Here is a 14415-nt window from a genome sequence, read left to right on the forward strand (position 1 = left end):
ATCCTCCTCATCATCATCACCTTTACAACCACCACCTTTACCATTATTGTCGTCGTAGTCATATCCATTTCTTTGTACTGGCACAAGTCGAAAATACACACACACACACACACACACACACATATATAGAAACAAACAAATACATATTTATAGTGCCTTGCCCTATAAACACGAATGTATTTGGCAACGACTTTTTTTTTCTTTTTAATTTCTATCGTACCGGTCAACAATCGATTTGTACGACGCGCGGCTATAGATGAAAATGAACTGTTTGAAAGGTAAAGCAGTTTAGGCCAGCTCTGCACGTCACGCCGCTACTGTCCATGGCGGCATGTATCAGTGTCACTTGGCTAGTAGCGGCTTTCAGCTTTTAACATATTTATCATTTTATCTTAAAATTCTTCGCCTCACACATTATACGGCTATTTTCTTTACATTTATTAATAAACACCGATCTGGATATATATCCACTCTTTAAGTTTTCTATTTCTTTCTATAGCAGTAACTATATTATCACATGAATAGATTTATTGTATTAGTTGACACGTAAGTGTATGCATCGATGTATTTATATAGCTGTATACATATTTAAAAAAAAAAAGATAAACATACATACATACATACAAATATATCTATTCATTAATACAATAAATATATTTTGAAACTCTACATAAGTTACCGTAAACAAATTAATACGACAAAACCACAACTAGAAGTGTGGTGCGGGATCATAAGAACAAGAAAAGGGACGGACCGAGTAGAAAACCATTTGAAACGACTAGGTGAGACCTTTTTCTTTTTCGGTATTCCTGATTTTTCTGTGAGCATGAAATCAACTGTTATCTATAATATCCATGCTGGTATAATTCCACCATACGCATGCTGACTCAATTCAGCTGGTCTGTTTCTCATTTGTAACATTCTGTTGTACCAGTTCTTAAAAAAAAAACTTTAAGGACAACCTTTCAGTAATATTTAGAGGCTAATCCTTAAGATATTCAACCAGTTAAGTAGTAAATTCTTTTAATACAGTTCCCTGCATTTTCCTAGAAAACTCTTCAATCATAATCGATTTGTTAGAACTTAATTTTTATGTCTTCAGTTTTATAACGCATCTTATTTTTAAAACCCAGGATCGTCTGGTATTTGTTAAGGGAACATATCCAGCCACAAGCAAATTTTTAAAAAAATTCATCAATGTTTCTCTTTGATAATCTTGGTCTTTGATATTGCTTTCCAAGTACACAACGTGTCGCGTTATCTTTATGCTGCGTGCGAATTCTGGAGGTTAGTTATCTATTAGGTAATTACACTTATTACACTTAAATATAATGACTTTAACAGTATTAGTTTCTGTCATGTTACGTTCAAAAGTATCATTTCTTCTAACTGATTCCCATACAGTCTTTAAAAGGCAAGGAAGATTATTATTGTTACGTAGTGAAAATTTGCCGTTTCAATTTTTCTGCTTAAGTTAATTTACCTGTGACTGCATGTGTGTGAGTAGGTATTTCGTCATTCTCTTTTCCACCTGTAACTAGTTAAAAGCGAAAAGGTTAAAGAAAAAAAAAACAGTACAACAAATAGGCCACACGTTTTTGTTTTCTTTCTTTTATCCCATGACTGAAATCTAAAAGAAGAGAAGCGAAAAGGTGGTGTGACTTTTCTGTAAGTGTGCACATGCATAACGGCATTTATCAGGTGGTTTTATCTCAATTCATTCCCTTGTTACGTGTCATCACTTTAGTTATTCTTACAACATACCTCTTACGATTTAGGTTTTGTCTTTAGATATGGTATAATATTTTCACTAATTATTCTATTATAAAGTCTTCAATTGTGAGTGTACTTGCCTATCTATAACAGTTTCTATAGAATAGCAAGCAACACGCCTACTTAGCATATGTTTTAAACGTGACCACAATGTGGATCTAGTTTTGTATTTCATTAATTTTTATTTATCCTTAAATTTCTTCTCGAATAATTACAATATTTTTGTTATCAGCTCCTTTCAAAGATTAATCTTTTCTTTAGTTAGCTGGCGATCCCTTTTATCTTAAATTATACTCCTCCATAAAAGTTTGGAATTTGATTTATTAGAAATGTTCATAGGTGTGGCAAATCTCAGTGTTAAGGTCATAGCACTAATTGTTTCCATGTTTCTGAGAACTACATCCTTGTTTTATTATCAATATTACCTTGACGAACAAATTCTCTAAAAAAATATCTAACTTTAGTGTTGCAATTAATTTTTATTTACTCCAAGTAACAGCTGTTTTTCTTAACCAACTTTTCAACATGGTTTAGATTTCTAGTTAGTTCTATCCTCGTCTTAACAGTTTCTTAGATTTAATTCGTCAATACTTGATTCAGTCAGTTTAAACAGTCAACATATATTTGTTCTATCGTTTTCAAAAACGTCAATTCTATAAATCAGTACTCTCATTTAATTTCTTGCTTTCTCTCTCTTTTTTTTTTTTCTTATACTACTTTTCCTGTTTCACTTTTGCTTGTATTAGAAGGTAATTTATTAGGATGTTTACTTCCCATTCTTTTAATTCTTAATTTGTCACCTGTTTAGATATATCAGTTGTCGGATAAAAAGCTTGTGCAGATATTAAAGAAATATCCAACAGAATCATCAGAAGATAAACCAGTTTTATAACTGAGACTTCAAAGGTGACTTATTTCAAGTTACTAAACTTTGTTAAAATGAACTGAATAGTATGGGGTTGGGATATATTTTTATAAGTTTTTTTTTATGGCCTTCTTTAAATTCTGTTATAGTTGTACTAGAAATTCAACACCAACATTTTGTATCTTTTAAACTGCCTTATCAATTATACTGAAGTCATTTGTTTTCTTTCACCTATGACTTTTCAAAATATTCGAGTTTATTATCAGTAAACCAATCCTGTTCAGCTGAGTAACTCTCAGTCTTTGAGAAGTTAACATCATCATCATCATCATCATTTAGCATCCGTTTTCCATGCTAGCATGGGTTGGACGGTTCAACTGGGGTCTGTGAAGCTGGAAGGCTTCATCAGGCCCAGTCAGATCTGGCAGTGTTTCTATAGCTGGATGCCCTTCCTAACGCCAACCACTCCGTGAGTGTCAGTTGGTTATATACTTTTTATATGTTGCACATAGAGAAAATAATAATTATTAGTGATTAAATGAAAAACATAAAATGTATTCTTAGGAACAGCGATGTTTATTCTACATTATGTTCATTTTGTTGGTTTGTAGAAGTGATTACTTCGTTGGCTACTCATCATACTGTTGCATTTCCATGAATGTAATTTTAATTAACATCTACTATTAAGTCGAACAGTTTGTTTTTCTACACACATCATATATTCTGAAATTGGTTGGATAGGGGTGTTATGGTCTGAATCACTTGTTATTTGGAGTTATTGCCCTCTTAGATGAATCAAAGACCATATCTCACTCTTCCATTTGAGGTACAATTATTTATTTATTTTTGGTTATATGCTCTTCCTATCACCAACCACCTCACAGAGTGCACCAGGTGCATTTTATTGTGGCACCAGCATCAGAGAGGTTGTCATAACCATGGCAAGGCTCTAGTACAACTATAACAGAATAGAGTCATGGTTCTCATGACTGTATATTGTCTCCAATTGTTCAGCACCACTGTACAGAGTGTACTGGGTGCATTCTATCATGATACCAGTGCTAGGTTGCCTAGTATTCCTCAAAAGTCTCCTCTACTCATCATTTAAAGCAACATGACTAAGGAGATAAATCGAAGAAAATGTGATGTCAAAAAGAACCAGAGTGAGAAAGCAGGGGAAGGGAGAGTGATTGGAGCAAGAGGGTAATAGACGAGGTTGAAAAGAGACACATTGATGACACAGTTCCATGTTTGCTGATAAATGATTAGTAAAAACCTGGGCAAAGGTGAGAACGATGGATGTCAGTAATATGTTACTTGGTGGAGAAAGGCAATGATGGCTAGCTGTACAAAAGGGTAATGGCATATCAGATAATCAGATCTAATGCCATCCCTTGTCAGAAGATGAATGATAGATTGAAAGGTACCACAAAGGAGGAGACAAGCATTATCAGTATAATAGGTAAAAGACCCAAATGTAGACCTGTTATACATTTCAAAGTCTATCACTATTTTTAAAATTTGTTTCTTGAACAGGTGGACAAGTTTTCTCCAGTCTCATGTGTCGACTATTGTTGTGGTCCTTGTCACTTCCTATGTGAAGTTCAGTATCTTGAGATCAGCCTTCACCACTTCATCCTGTGTTTTCTTAGATCATTCTTTTCCACAGATTCACTCATCACTTCGTTTTACAACTGTCATTCTCTATATGCATCATTTGCTTATCCCAACATAATCTTCTCTTTCACTACATCTGATTTCTTTTAGATCCAATTTTTTCCTTGGCTCATTTGTGTTGTTTCATTCATGTGCACCAACATTGCACATTCAGTGAAACATGCCCGTTTCATTTCTTTCTCTCCTTCACAAATCTTCTGCATTCAAAGCCCAACCCTCACTTGTGTGTAGCATTGTACTTTGGATACAAGCGTCATACAATCTGCCCTTTCACTCGAAGAGACAAATCCTTTGTTATCAGCAAAGACAATTCCCTGAACTTTATGACTTTGTTTTCTTAGACTGGCTACCATGCTTTTGGAGCACCCACCTTAACTTCTAATTAGGTCACATAGATAACAAAAGCTATCAACTACTTCTTGGGAGCCTTCATAACTTTGAAAATCTATTTCACATGTACTATTAGATGCTTCTGTGCATCTACTGTATATGTAATCTACCTTTTCTATTAGACTGCCTCTGATACCCCAACATATCTTGTGAGTATGCCATATGGAATTCCTGTCTACTCTTTTGTCACCATCTAGATTCCTGTCTTCTTTCCTACTTAAAATTTTACTATTTGCTAAGTTTGGTTTGAGGTCACTCATTTTTAGGTTTTTACTTCCATATTTGGGATTTCTCTCCCACATTTACTACAGATTCCTGGTTTAACACTACTAGAACTAGGCCATCAGCATACAGGAGTTTCTGTAAGGGTTCTCAATGCTTGATTAATTATATGAGATATCTACATATGACTTATATGTATGTTGTTGGTTTCAGAGGGCATCTGAAGGCTAAGGCCACTGCCACCTTCTCTGGACCTAGCCAAAAAAGTATCATCATTGTAAGTTTTACATTTATTTTTCGTGCCAGTGGCACGTAAAAAGCACCAACCGATTGTGGCCATTGCCAGCCTACCCTGGCACTTGTGCCGGTAGCACCTAAAATACACCATCTGTATGTGGCCAATGCCAGTGTCGCCTTGACTGGCTTCCATGTTGGTGGCACGTAAAAAGCACCAACCGATCATGGCCACTGCCAGCCTCCCCTGGCACATAAAAAGCACCATCCGTACATGGTTGATGCCAGTACCACCTTGACTGGTTTCCGTGCCGGTGGCACGTAAAAAGCACCAACCGATTGTGGCCGTTGCCAGCCTCCCCTGGCACCTGTGCTGGTGGCACATAAAAAGCACCCACTACACTCACGGAGTGGTTGGCATTAGGAAGGGCATCCAGCTGTAGAAACACTGCCAGATCAGACTGGAGCCTGGTGCAGCCTCCTGGCTTCCCAGACCCTGGTCAAACCGTCTAACCCATGCTAGCATGGAAAACGGACGTTAAATGATGATGACGATGAGCACTTTTCCAAATCTCAAATTCGCTTCATTCAACGAGTGTTCTCAATTCAACCCTGACTGTTTCTCTTCAGGTCTTCCTTGGTCACTCCCTGATATTCAGTTTGTGCTGGCTCTGCAGCACATGTGTATGTGCTTCAGAATAATTTTTCTATGTTTTAGTCAATGTTGGAAGGGCGGCTCCCATGATCTTTTCCCATGGCCTTTGATATTGGAGTTGGAAAGGGGAAAAAGATCTATGACTCACAAGTTCCTGCAGGGCATCAAGATATGCAGTTATCCTCTGACTGGGGACCTGGAAAAAAGTCAATAACTGATTGGACCCTTTCATTACTGTATTTATTTTGAGATGCTCTGTGTTTCTTTCAATTACTTTAAATATAACAAAGAATTTAGTAAAATAACTTAGTTATCTTTCAGCTGGTGTTAGGAACATAAAGTGTGACTAAGGTTTGGTGGAAGATTTTAATTCAAAACTTATGAAAACAAAACATTTGTACTCAGAACCAGAGCCAGTTTCAGCCAGGTTGGTAATGAAAGGGTTAAGGAACTCAAGAACCAGATGGTGGTGTTAAACCAGACAGCAAATACAGTCCACCAACAGGCTTTCACATAAGTTCCAGTTACCCAGTTTCACTTATAAGCCTTAGGCTCATTCAAGGCCATAGTAGAAGATGCTTGTCCAAGGTGTTCTTCATTAAGGTTAAAATTAGAAACACATGGTTGTGAAGTGAACTTAACTAGTTGTCCATACTTGTGTTCATAATGTGTGAGGGTGTGTGTGTGTGAATGCATTATCAACTGCTAACATAAGCATACACTTATATGATTTACATGTAAGTAGAAGCCTTTTATAGACAAACAATAACCATTCTATGAAGTATATTTTTCTTCTTTACTGTATGTTGTTATTTTATGACAACAGTGCAACTACATTATATGAATTGTGATAAAATTTGTCAGAAACAATTATATAACTTTAATATAGTAATATAGTGATAATATAAGCATCAATTTTTTAAGCCTATTCTTTTTTTCCATCTAAAATTTTTCGATGGAAAATAACAATAGTGTCACTCACGAAACCCTCACTATGTATCTATTGCGTGCCAAGCAACTGTGTTAATGGTGAGAATGCTGAGCACTTGTTTCTCTCTTCTAAAAGTAGGTACTATGAATGATGATTATTTTTTTACATTTTTTTTTCAGTTTTAGCTGTACTATTTTGTTTCTGTCTAGGAGGGCAGTTACTTCAGATAAGAACTAACTCAGATCGTGACGTCCCATGCAACCCATGCCGACATGGAAAAGCAGACGTAAAATGACTATAGGTAATTTCTCAGTCACCTAGCACTAGCACATCCTCCATGTATGCAACATAGCAATACTCTGTTTGATACTTTCAATGCAAAGCATACTCTGTTTAATACTTGCAATGAAAAATAAATCCAGGAATCAAATTTTGATGTAAATGGTATTAGGTATTATAAACACCAATTTGATACAAAATGGACACAGCCTTATTGATGAAACACAGACCATATATCCAATGAGAAAAGAAAAATGGCTGGCTCTCTGTTGTGTAATGAGTAATGAGGTTTCTTGGCAAGATCTTTTGTCTTTCAGATTGGTGCTTATAATCTTTAATAACCAATGTAAAACCTCAGAAGATTTATCTCTATATAGTTAAGAGGACATGTATCAATTTTAATTCAGAATAGTTGCTTACCTCTGCTGCCTGCTTTCACCACTTATTAGGGTGACTATTCACTCTCTCCTTCCCTTCTCTTATGCTTCGTAAAGTTCTTCAGACTGTCCAGTTTCCTAGACAGGTTTCCTTGATTATACTTATGCTTTTGATACCTACCTGCTCATGGCTACCCTTGGTTCTGTGATGTAAACTTGCTGTTTACTTAATGTTTAACTTGCATTAAATCCTTCCATCAAAATTTCATGTTAATTTATGTTCTAGATTCCAACTTAATAATGGTAAAGTTATTTTATTAAAAATTTCATAATTTTTTTAATTAATTGAAGCCAGAAATAGGATAGCAAAAAAAGTTAAAGAAGTCGAGTGGAAGCAGAGTTCCCAAAACAAGTGTTCGGAGGTGTAAAGGGGGAGATAACTGAAATAAACAGAACTAGTTGTTAATATACCTTGTGTGCTGGTTGTAGCATGACATCCGAGCTAGCCACAAATTAAAAGGAATTATGAAATAGAAATAAAAATGAAATTGGGTTATAAGAGAGAAGTCAAATTGTGATAGATACAGGCAAGCAAAACAGATGAGAAAATATGGACTCTAACAGCATTGATAGAGAAATAAATAAGAGACTGGAGAAAGGTGGATAGTATTCTAAGTATTGTAATAAAGAGAAACTGAGGTTGAGGGTAAGCAAGATCATGCTCCCCATAGAAAATCCAGCTCCAAAAAAGCCTCATGATAGCAAAGGAGAATGGGCACCAGTCAGACCAAAGGCTAGAGTGGGTTGCACCTGCCTACCTCTGTTGCCATGGCGTTGAGGTAGATCCAGCCACCCCCGTTAACGGGGACAAAACTCGGATTTAAAACACTGGATGTGATGTTACTGGTTTTATTTTAAATATCTTTATTTCTACTGATAAAACTTTTGCTTAATACTGTTATGTTACAAGTTAAGCTACAATTTGTATTTCACTGTGTAATTAGATGACATAGCAAACGATAAGGTATCATTCTTGAACATTTGTTTGTTTAACTCAGGTGAGCCCTGATCAATAGCACTCCAGCTTTGGCCATCCCTTCTTGTTTCAGGTACAGCTTTCAGTGTGTGCTTCCTTTTTTTTTTTTAAAGATGCTTGACTCTAATTTGTAATTTAAAGGAGACTTAGCTATTGCTTTTAGCAAGTTACGTAACTACATAGGCCTTCTGAACACTTAATGTGTTCTGCTAACCCCGAGAAATATCAACATTATCTCATATAGTCAGGTTAAACATAGATTGTATCTGCATTTATTTGTCAGTTGTATATGTCTGGTTGTGTGGTCATGATGTTCACTTTGCAACAATGTAGTTGTGGGTTCAATCCCACTGTGCAGCACTTAGGACAAGGGTCTCTCCTACAGCCTGTGGAATTTGGTAGATGAAAATACTGTTGCCCTGCTTAACACTACTGTCAGGCACTTGATGCTTTTGCCAGCCTCTATTCTGTTGTAAGCATTCTAACTGGGTCTCTGATCAGAGGCTAACTTTTGTTTTTTCCCTTGATTTGACCCTAAAAAAGCAAACCACATATGAACAGTAGAAAGGTTCAATACATAATACTGCATATAAATCTACATTAAGTAAATACACATGCTGGTTTTCACACTGTTACTTAAGTTCTTGTTTACTATTGCTTTTTGTTAGACATTTCAGTTGTCATATACTGTAAACATTTAAACAGTGGCAGAACTGAGGCAGATGGTTGTTCAGACCATGACTGTTTCAATGGTCGTCAAAAGGAATCTATTTTTTTTATCCAATAAAAATTGGTTTTACTGTTACTTTAACTGCATTAACATACACACACTTGTAAATTGTGGTTATAATATGTTTCAATTTCAAATAAAAGCTATAAATTCTACTTCTATTGAGTACGTTTTTCTCAGGTTTGTAAGTACAAATGTTTACTTATAAATATTTGATTTTTTTTTTAATGGTTTCTATTATTAAGCTGTTGACCATAAGGGCATCCAGCCGTAGAAACACTGCCAGATTTGACTGGGCCTGATGAAGCCTTCTGGCTTCACAGACCCCAGTAGAACCGTCCAACCCATGCTAGCATGGAAAACGGACGCTAAACGATGATGATGATATAAACCCTATTTTATTTATCAATTTCTATTTATTGAGTGAGTGTTGTGGGTACTTTTACATGCCACTGGCACGAGGGCCAGTCTGGCAGTTGTGGCAACAACCACACTCAAAAGGTAGCACATAAAAATACCTTTTGAGCGTGGTCGTTGCCAGAACTGCCTGACTGGCCCTCGTGCCAGTGGCACGTAAAAGCACTCACTACATTCTCAGAGTGGTTGATGTTAGGAAGATTGCCAGATAAGATTGAGCCTGGTGCAGCCTCTAGCTCACCAGTCCTCAGTCAAACCATCCAACCCATGCCAGCATGGAAAGGGGATGTTAAACAATGATGATGATGATGAATGGCTAAGTTCACTTGAACTAAATCATTTAAAAAATTTAATGTATTTGAAGGATTGAATTACCACAAAGTATTTATATCCACACACACCTATCTGTATTTGTAATGGCTTTCTGTTCAGTTTTCATTTGCCAAATATCACTCACAACTTGCGGTTATGGTAGAGGACCCTTCTCCATAGTGCCTCGCAGTGAAGTCAGTCCATGAACTATGTTTGTGATGCTGGCTTTTCAGTGTTGCCTTTTTACCCAGTAAATAAATATAGCTACATATTCAGTGTGGTCTATTACCTAGTGAATATAGCTTCCTATATGATGCCTTAGTCAAGATTAAGACTAGGTAATATGATATAGCGAGTGTTGTATGCAACATTCTCCATTTACTATGTCCTATATTTTAAATATTAAAATTTTTTTTTTTGAGTCCTTCTTATACAATCTTGTGTAGTAGTATTAAAATCCTCTCTAGTTCTAAATTTAGACCTTGATTTAATTTTCTCCTGTAACAATTTTGTATTAAACATTTGTTTTGGCCTCTGTCTTTTACAGCTTTAATATATTCAAGACCCCCTATGCAGTTACTTAACCTGTTAGGAATGGCAGCCAAATATTCCTCTACTTAAGATGTCAGGATGTGATTCCTTACATCACAGTCTAAATCTTAAATTAAAAAAAAAAAACTCAAAAAAGCAAATGATGTAATGAATGTCTTTGGCATACAGTTATATGGGTGGTCATAACTTGAACATCTTTGATCATAGGTTATCCTGGTGCTAAGCAATGTAATTAACAGTCACTGGTTGTATCTATCTCTTCCTTATGATTGAAGGGTTGTTTTTTTTTGTCTTCATCGCATTTTCTAATTAATTTATAAAATGTACTATTTTCTATTGTTTAAAATTTTATGAGTGGCTGTGTGGTAAGAAGCTTGCTTCCCAACCACATGGTTCCAGGTTCAATCCCACCTTCAGCAAGTGTCTTCTACTATAGCGTCAGGCCGACCTTTTCTTTTTTGAGTGGATTTGATAGATGGAAACTGAAAGAAGCCTGTCGTATATATATATATATATATATATATATATATATATGCATTTGTGTGTCTGTGTTTGTCGCCCAACCATCGCTTAACAACTGATGTTGGTGTGTTTACATCCCCGTAACTTAGTGGTTCAGCAAAAGAGACCAATAAGTACTAGGCTTATAAAGAATAAGATCTGGGCTTGATTTGTTTGACTTAAGGTCATGCTCCAGCATGGTTGCAGTCAAATGACTGAAACAAGTAAAAAAAAAAAATATTATTTCCATTGATGGACTTACATTTTCTCTCACTGACTTTATGAGAAGGACCATTGTCATAACAAGTCCACTTTCCATGCTGGCATGGGTTGGATGATTTTACACAATCCAAGTCAATTCCTGTAGGATCACATCTTGCTGAGACATCACAGTTTTATGGATAGATGTCCTTCCAAACATGAACCACCTTTTCAGAGTGTAGAGTAAAAATAAAAAAAAAGTAGTTTCCTTTGCAAGTCATATAGACACATAAGGGCCAGTTTCTTAGTTTATATATTCTCTGGATGGGATGCTAGTCTATTGCAGGATTATTCATTTATGCCAGCTGAGTGAACGGAAGCTGTGTGAAATGAAGTGTTTTGCTTAAAAAATACTACACTTTGCCTGTTCCAGGAATCAAAACCACAATCTTGTGATCATGAGTCCAACACCCTAACCACTAAGCTGTGCGCCTCCACTTTCAGTTTACTCGGTATGATGGTGATGGTGGTGATACAGGGTGTTTGAAATAAACTTTTAGTATAAAAGGAAAAAAAAAACAATATCCTATCCAAAACTAGAAATATTTTTTTTTTAAATCAAAAAATATCAACTAGATTATGAAGATAACAGTTTATTCAAACTAGCCACCTTCAGCTTCCACAATGGTCTCAAGCTAGCTTTAGAACCTGGCTTATGTGTTCCTTGATGTATCCCTGGGAAGATCTTTGAACACCTCCTTGATGTTTGCCACAAGCTCAGCCTTGGCAGTGCAGACGGAGCAGTTGGTGTCTTTCTTAACTGCACTCCTCATGTAGTCTGAACACCCTATAAAAATCACCCCCATCCAACATAATATCTGAATACTTTATGTGATTAAATAAATCTCAATTTATTGTGAAACAATTAAAGAATATATTATTTTCCACTTTTGAAACCGTATTTTTGAAGAAATGATTTTTATGTAAGAAATTTTAATAACTGCAATTTTCCTACATATATTGTCTCTGCATTGTTGTCTGAGAGTGAGGTAGGTGGGGAAAATGCATTTGTGTGGGAGAGCTGAAACAAGTGAAAGAAATGAGCTGATAAATGGATTTTATGGAAATATGAAAACACACATGGGAAAAAATATATCTCAAAATAAACAAATATATATATATATATATATATATATATATGTATCTAAAAGTCAAGTTGTGTGTCTGTCTCCTACGATTTAGATTCCTAACTACTCCCACATTTTGCACTATCTTATAGTCGTGATTCATATCGAGCCCTTCTGGGTATTAGCGCGCATCTACGATGAGTCTACGATTTAAAAAAAAATTTACCATAATTTTTTTCCATTTTAATGCATTTTTTTTTCGCTATTATATAAGGGAAGTAACTCTCTAAAAATGTCTACGATGAGTCAATGATTTAAAAAAAAATTACCATAATTTTTTTTCCATTTTTAATGCATTTTTTTGCTATTTTTTGGCTATAACTCTCTAAAAATGCTTATATAGTTATTTCCCTTACAAACCCGAGCAACGCCGGGCGATACTGCTAGTATATATATAAACCTAGAAGCAGTTCTCTCCCTTTAAGGAGACTCCGTAAGCAACTAAAAGCAGCAGCAGTTCCCTGTGAAATAACCACGTGTAAAAGAAAAATTATGTTTGACCTAGTAAAATGACAATATGTCAGCACCTCACATTAACATTTCTCTACTTCTACTTCATTGCAATTACCAGTTTTTCAACATCTGTTTTCTTGAATCCTCCTTGTCTTACCCTGGGTTGAAGCTCAAACTTGGGATTTTTCTTCATGCATTTTCTGAGATGATTTCCAAGTTGAACAATGTAAATATTTCATTTTCATTCAAAATATGAATATAAATATATTTTACAAGTGAAAGACAAAGAAAAAAGTGGGGTGGGGGGAAGAAAGAAAAGAAAGAAAAAACATCAATGCTGTTCCAAGTGCTTCAATTGGTTGCACACCTCAAGGTTCAATGGAACCTACTGAAGCAAGCCAGCATGCTCACAGTATTACCATGGGCAATGGTGAGGCTAAGGCATTGGAAAAGCTAAGCACCCTTATGGGCATCACCTGACATCTCTGCCAATGATGTCAAGAACTTTGCCATTAGTGGCCCATCCCTCCAAACGCCTCCATTACCACAAGCTGGAAGAGATAGTTCACTGTCAGGTCTCAGTACTGCAGGATTTTATTCTGTTCAGCTACAGAAGCAGTGATCCTCCCATTTACCACAGCATCCAGGATGTGGGAAGGAGCAAAAGAGTCACAGACTATGACGTCCCAGTTGAAGCACCTACCTCTTACCCAGTAACAGAAGGTAAGGCCATCTGGTCTCTTCCCATCACTTCTGGATAATCTTGCCGGCTCCAGAACTGAAGGGATATTAATCTGAGCCTAGGCCCACTTAATGATTAAGCTTAGCTCGATGTGATGATTAAAACAACCAGCATTTAAGCAGCAAGACAGACCATGAAGACCTGTGGGATTGAGGGACCTACCACAAGATTTGTTGAGAAATGGTGAGGTTGTTTCATGGGATCACGTTTCACTTAATAACACTGGTCAACAAATTTATACTCTTTCCTTGTTCCAAAGATGAAATTAGTTAATTTTTACTAATTTTAGATTGCTAATTAGAAAAATCACATTAAATTTTTAATTTCAAATATCAGCTAATCTTTTGATTTATGCTGTCATACTCCTTTACAGATTTTCAATAGGAATATGGCATAGTTGAGAGCATTGATTGCATCATCTCAATAGAAGAGTAGGATATGAGTATATAAGAGATATATGGCAATCATCCATATAAACATATGATGTCATTGGCCTACATCAATGGTTCTCAACCATTTTTTTGTTTATAGACCCCTGTGATTCCTATTTTACTTGGATGGACCCTCATAACTATTTGAAGTTTAAAAATATCCCATTATATTTTTATAATTAAATATTATTAGGAATTGTATTAAAAAATTGTTAAAATATTCTGTGCATTGTAGAAGTATAACAAATTTATTGCACACAAACTTTGGCAACAAAATCTTGTATGGGTTCCCAGGGGTTATGTGGACCCAATTTGAGAACCACTAGCCTACATCATCATCATCGTTTAACGTCCACTTTCCATGCTAGCATGGGTTGGACGATTTGACTGAGAACTGGTGAACCAAATGGCTGCACCATGCTCCAATCTTGATTTGGTACAGTTTCTACA

The 14415-nt window shown here is 35.9% G+C and overlaps 1 protein-coding gene across 1 annotated transcript in view; it reads left to right on the forward strand.

Moving 5' to 3' along the window:
* Positions 1–281: 281 nt before the first annotated feature.
* Positions 282–14415, forward strand: part of LOC115212228 (vacuole membrane protein 1) — an 82485-nt gene continuing 68351 nt past the window's right edge. Inside the window, exon 1 of the mRNA XM_029781075.2 lies at positions 282–782. The gene's annotated coding sequence lies outside the window, so the exon portion shown is untranslated. The remainder of the gene's footprint in view (positions 783–14415) is intronic.

This window comes from Octopus sinensis, linkage group LG1, assembly GCF_006345805.1.
Source record: "Octopus sinensis linkage group LG1, ASM634580v1, whole genome shotgun sequence".
Classification (NCBI taxonomy): domain Eukaryota; kingdom Metazoa; phylum Mollusca; class Cephalopoda; order Octopoda; family Octopodidae; genus Octopus; species Octopus sinensis.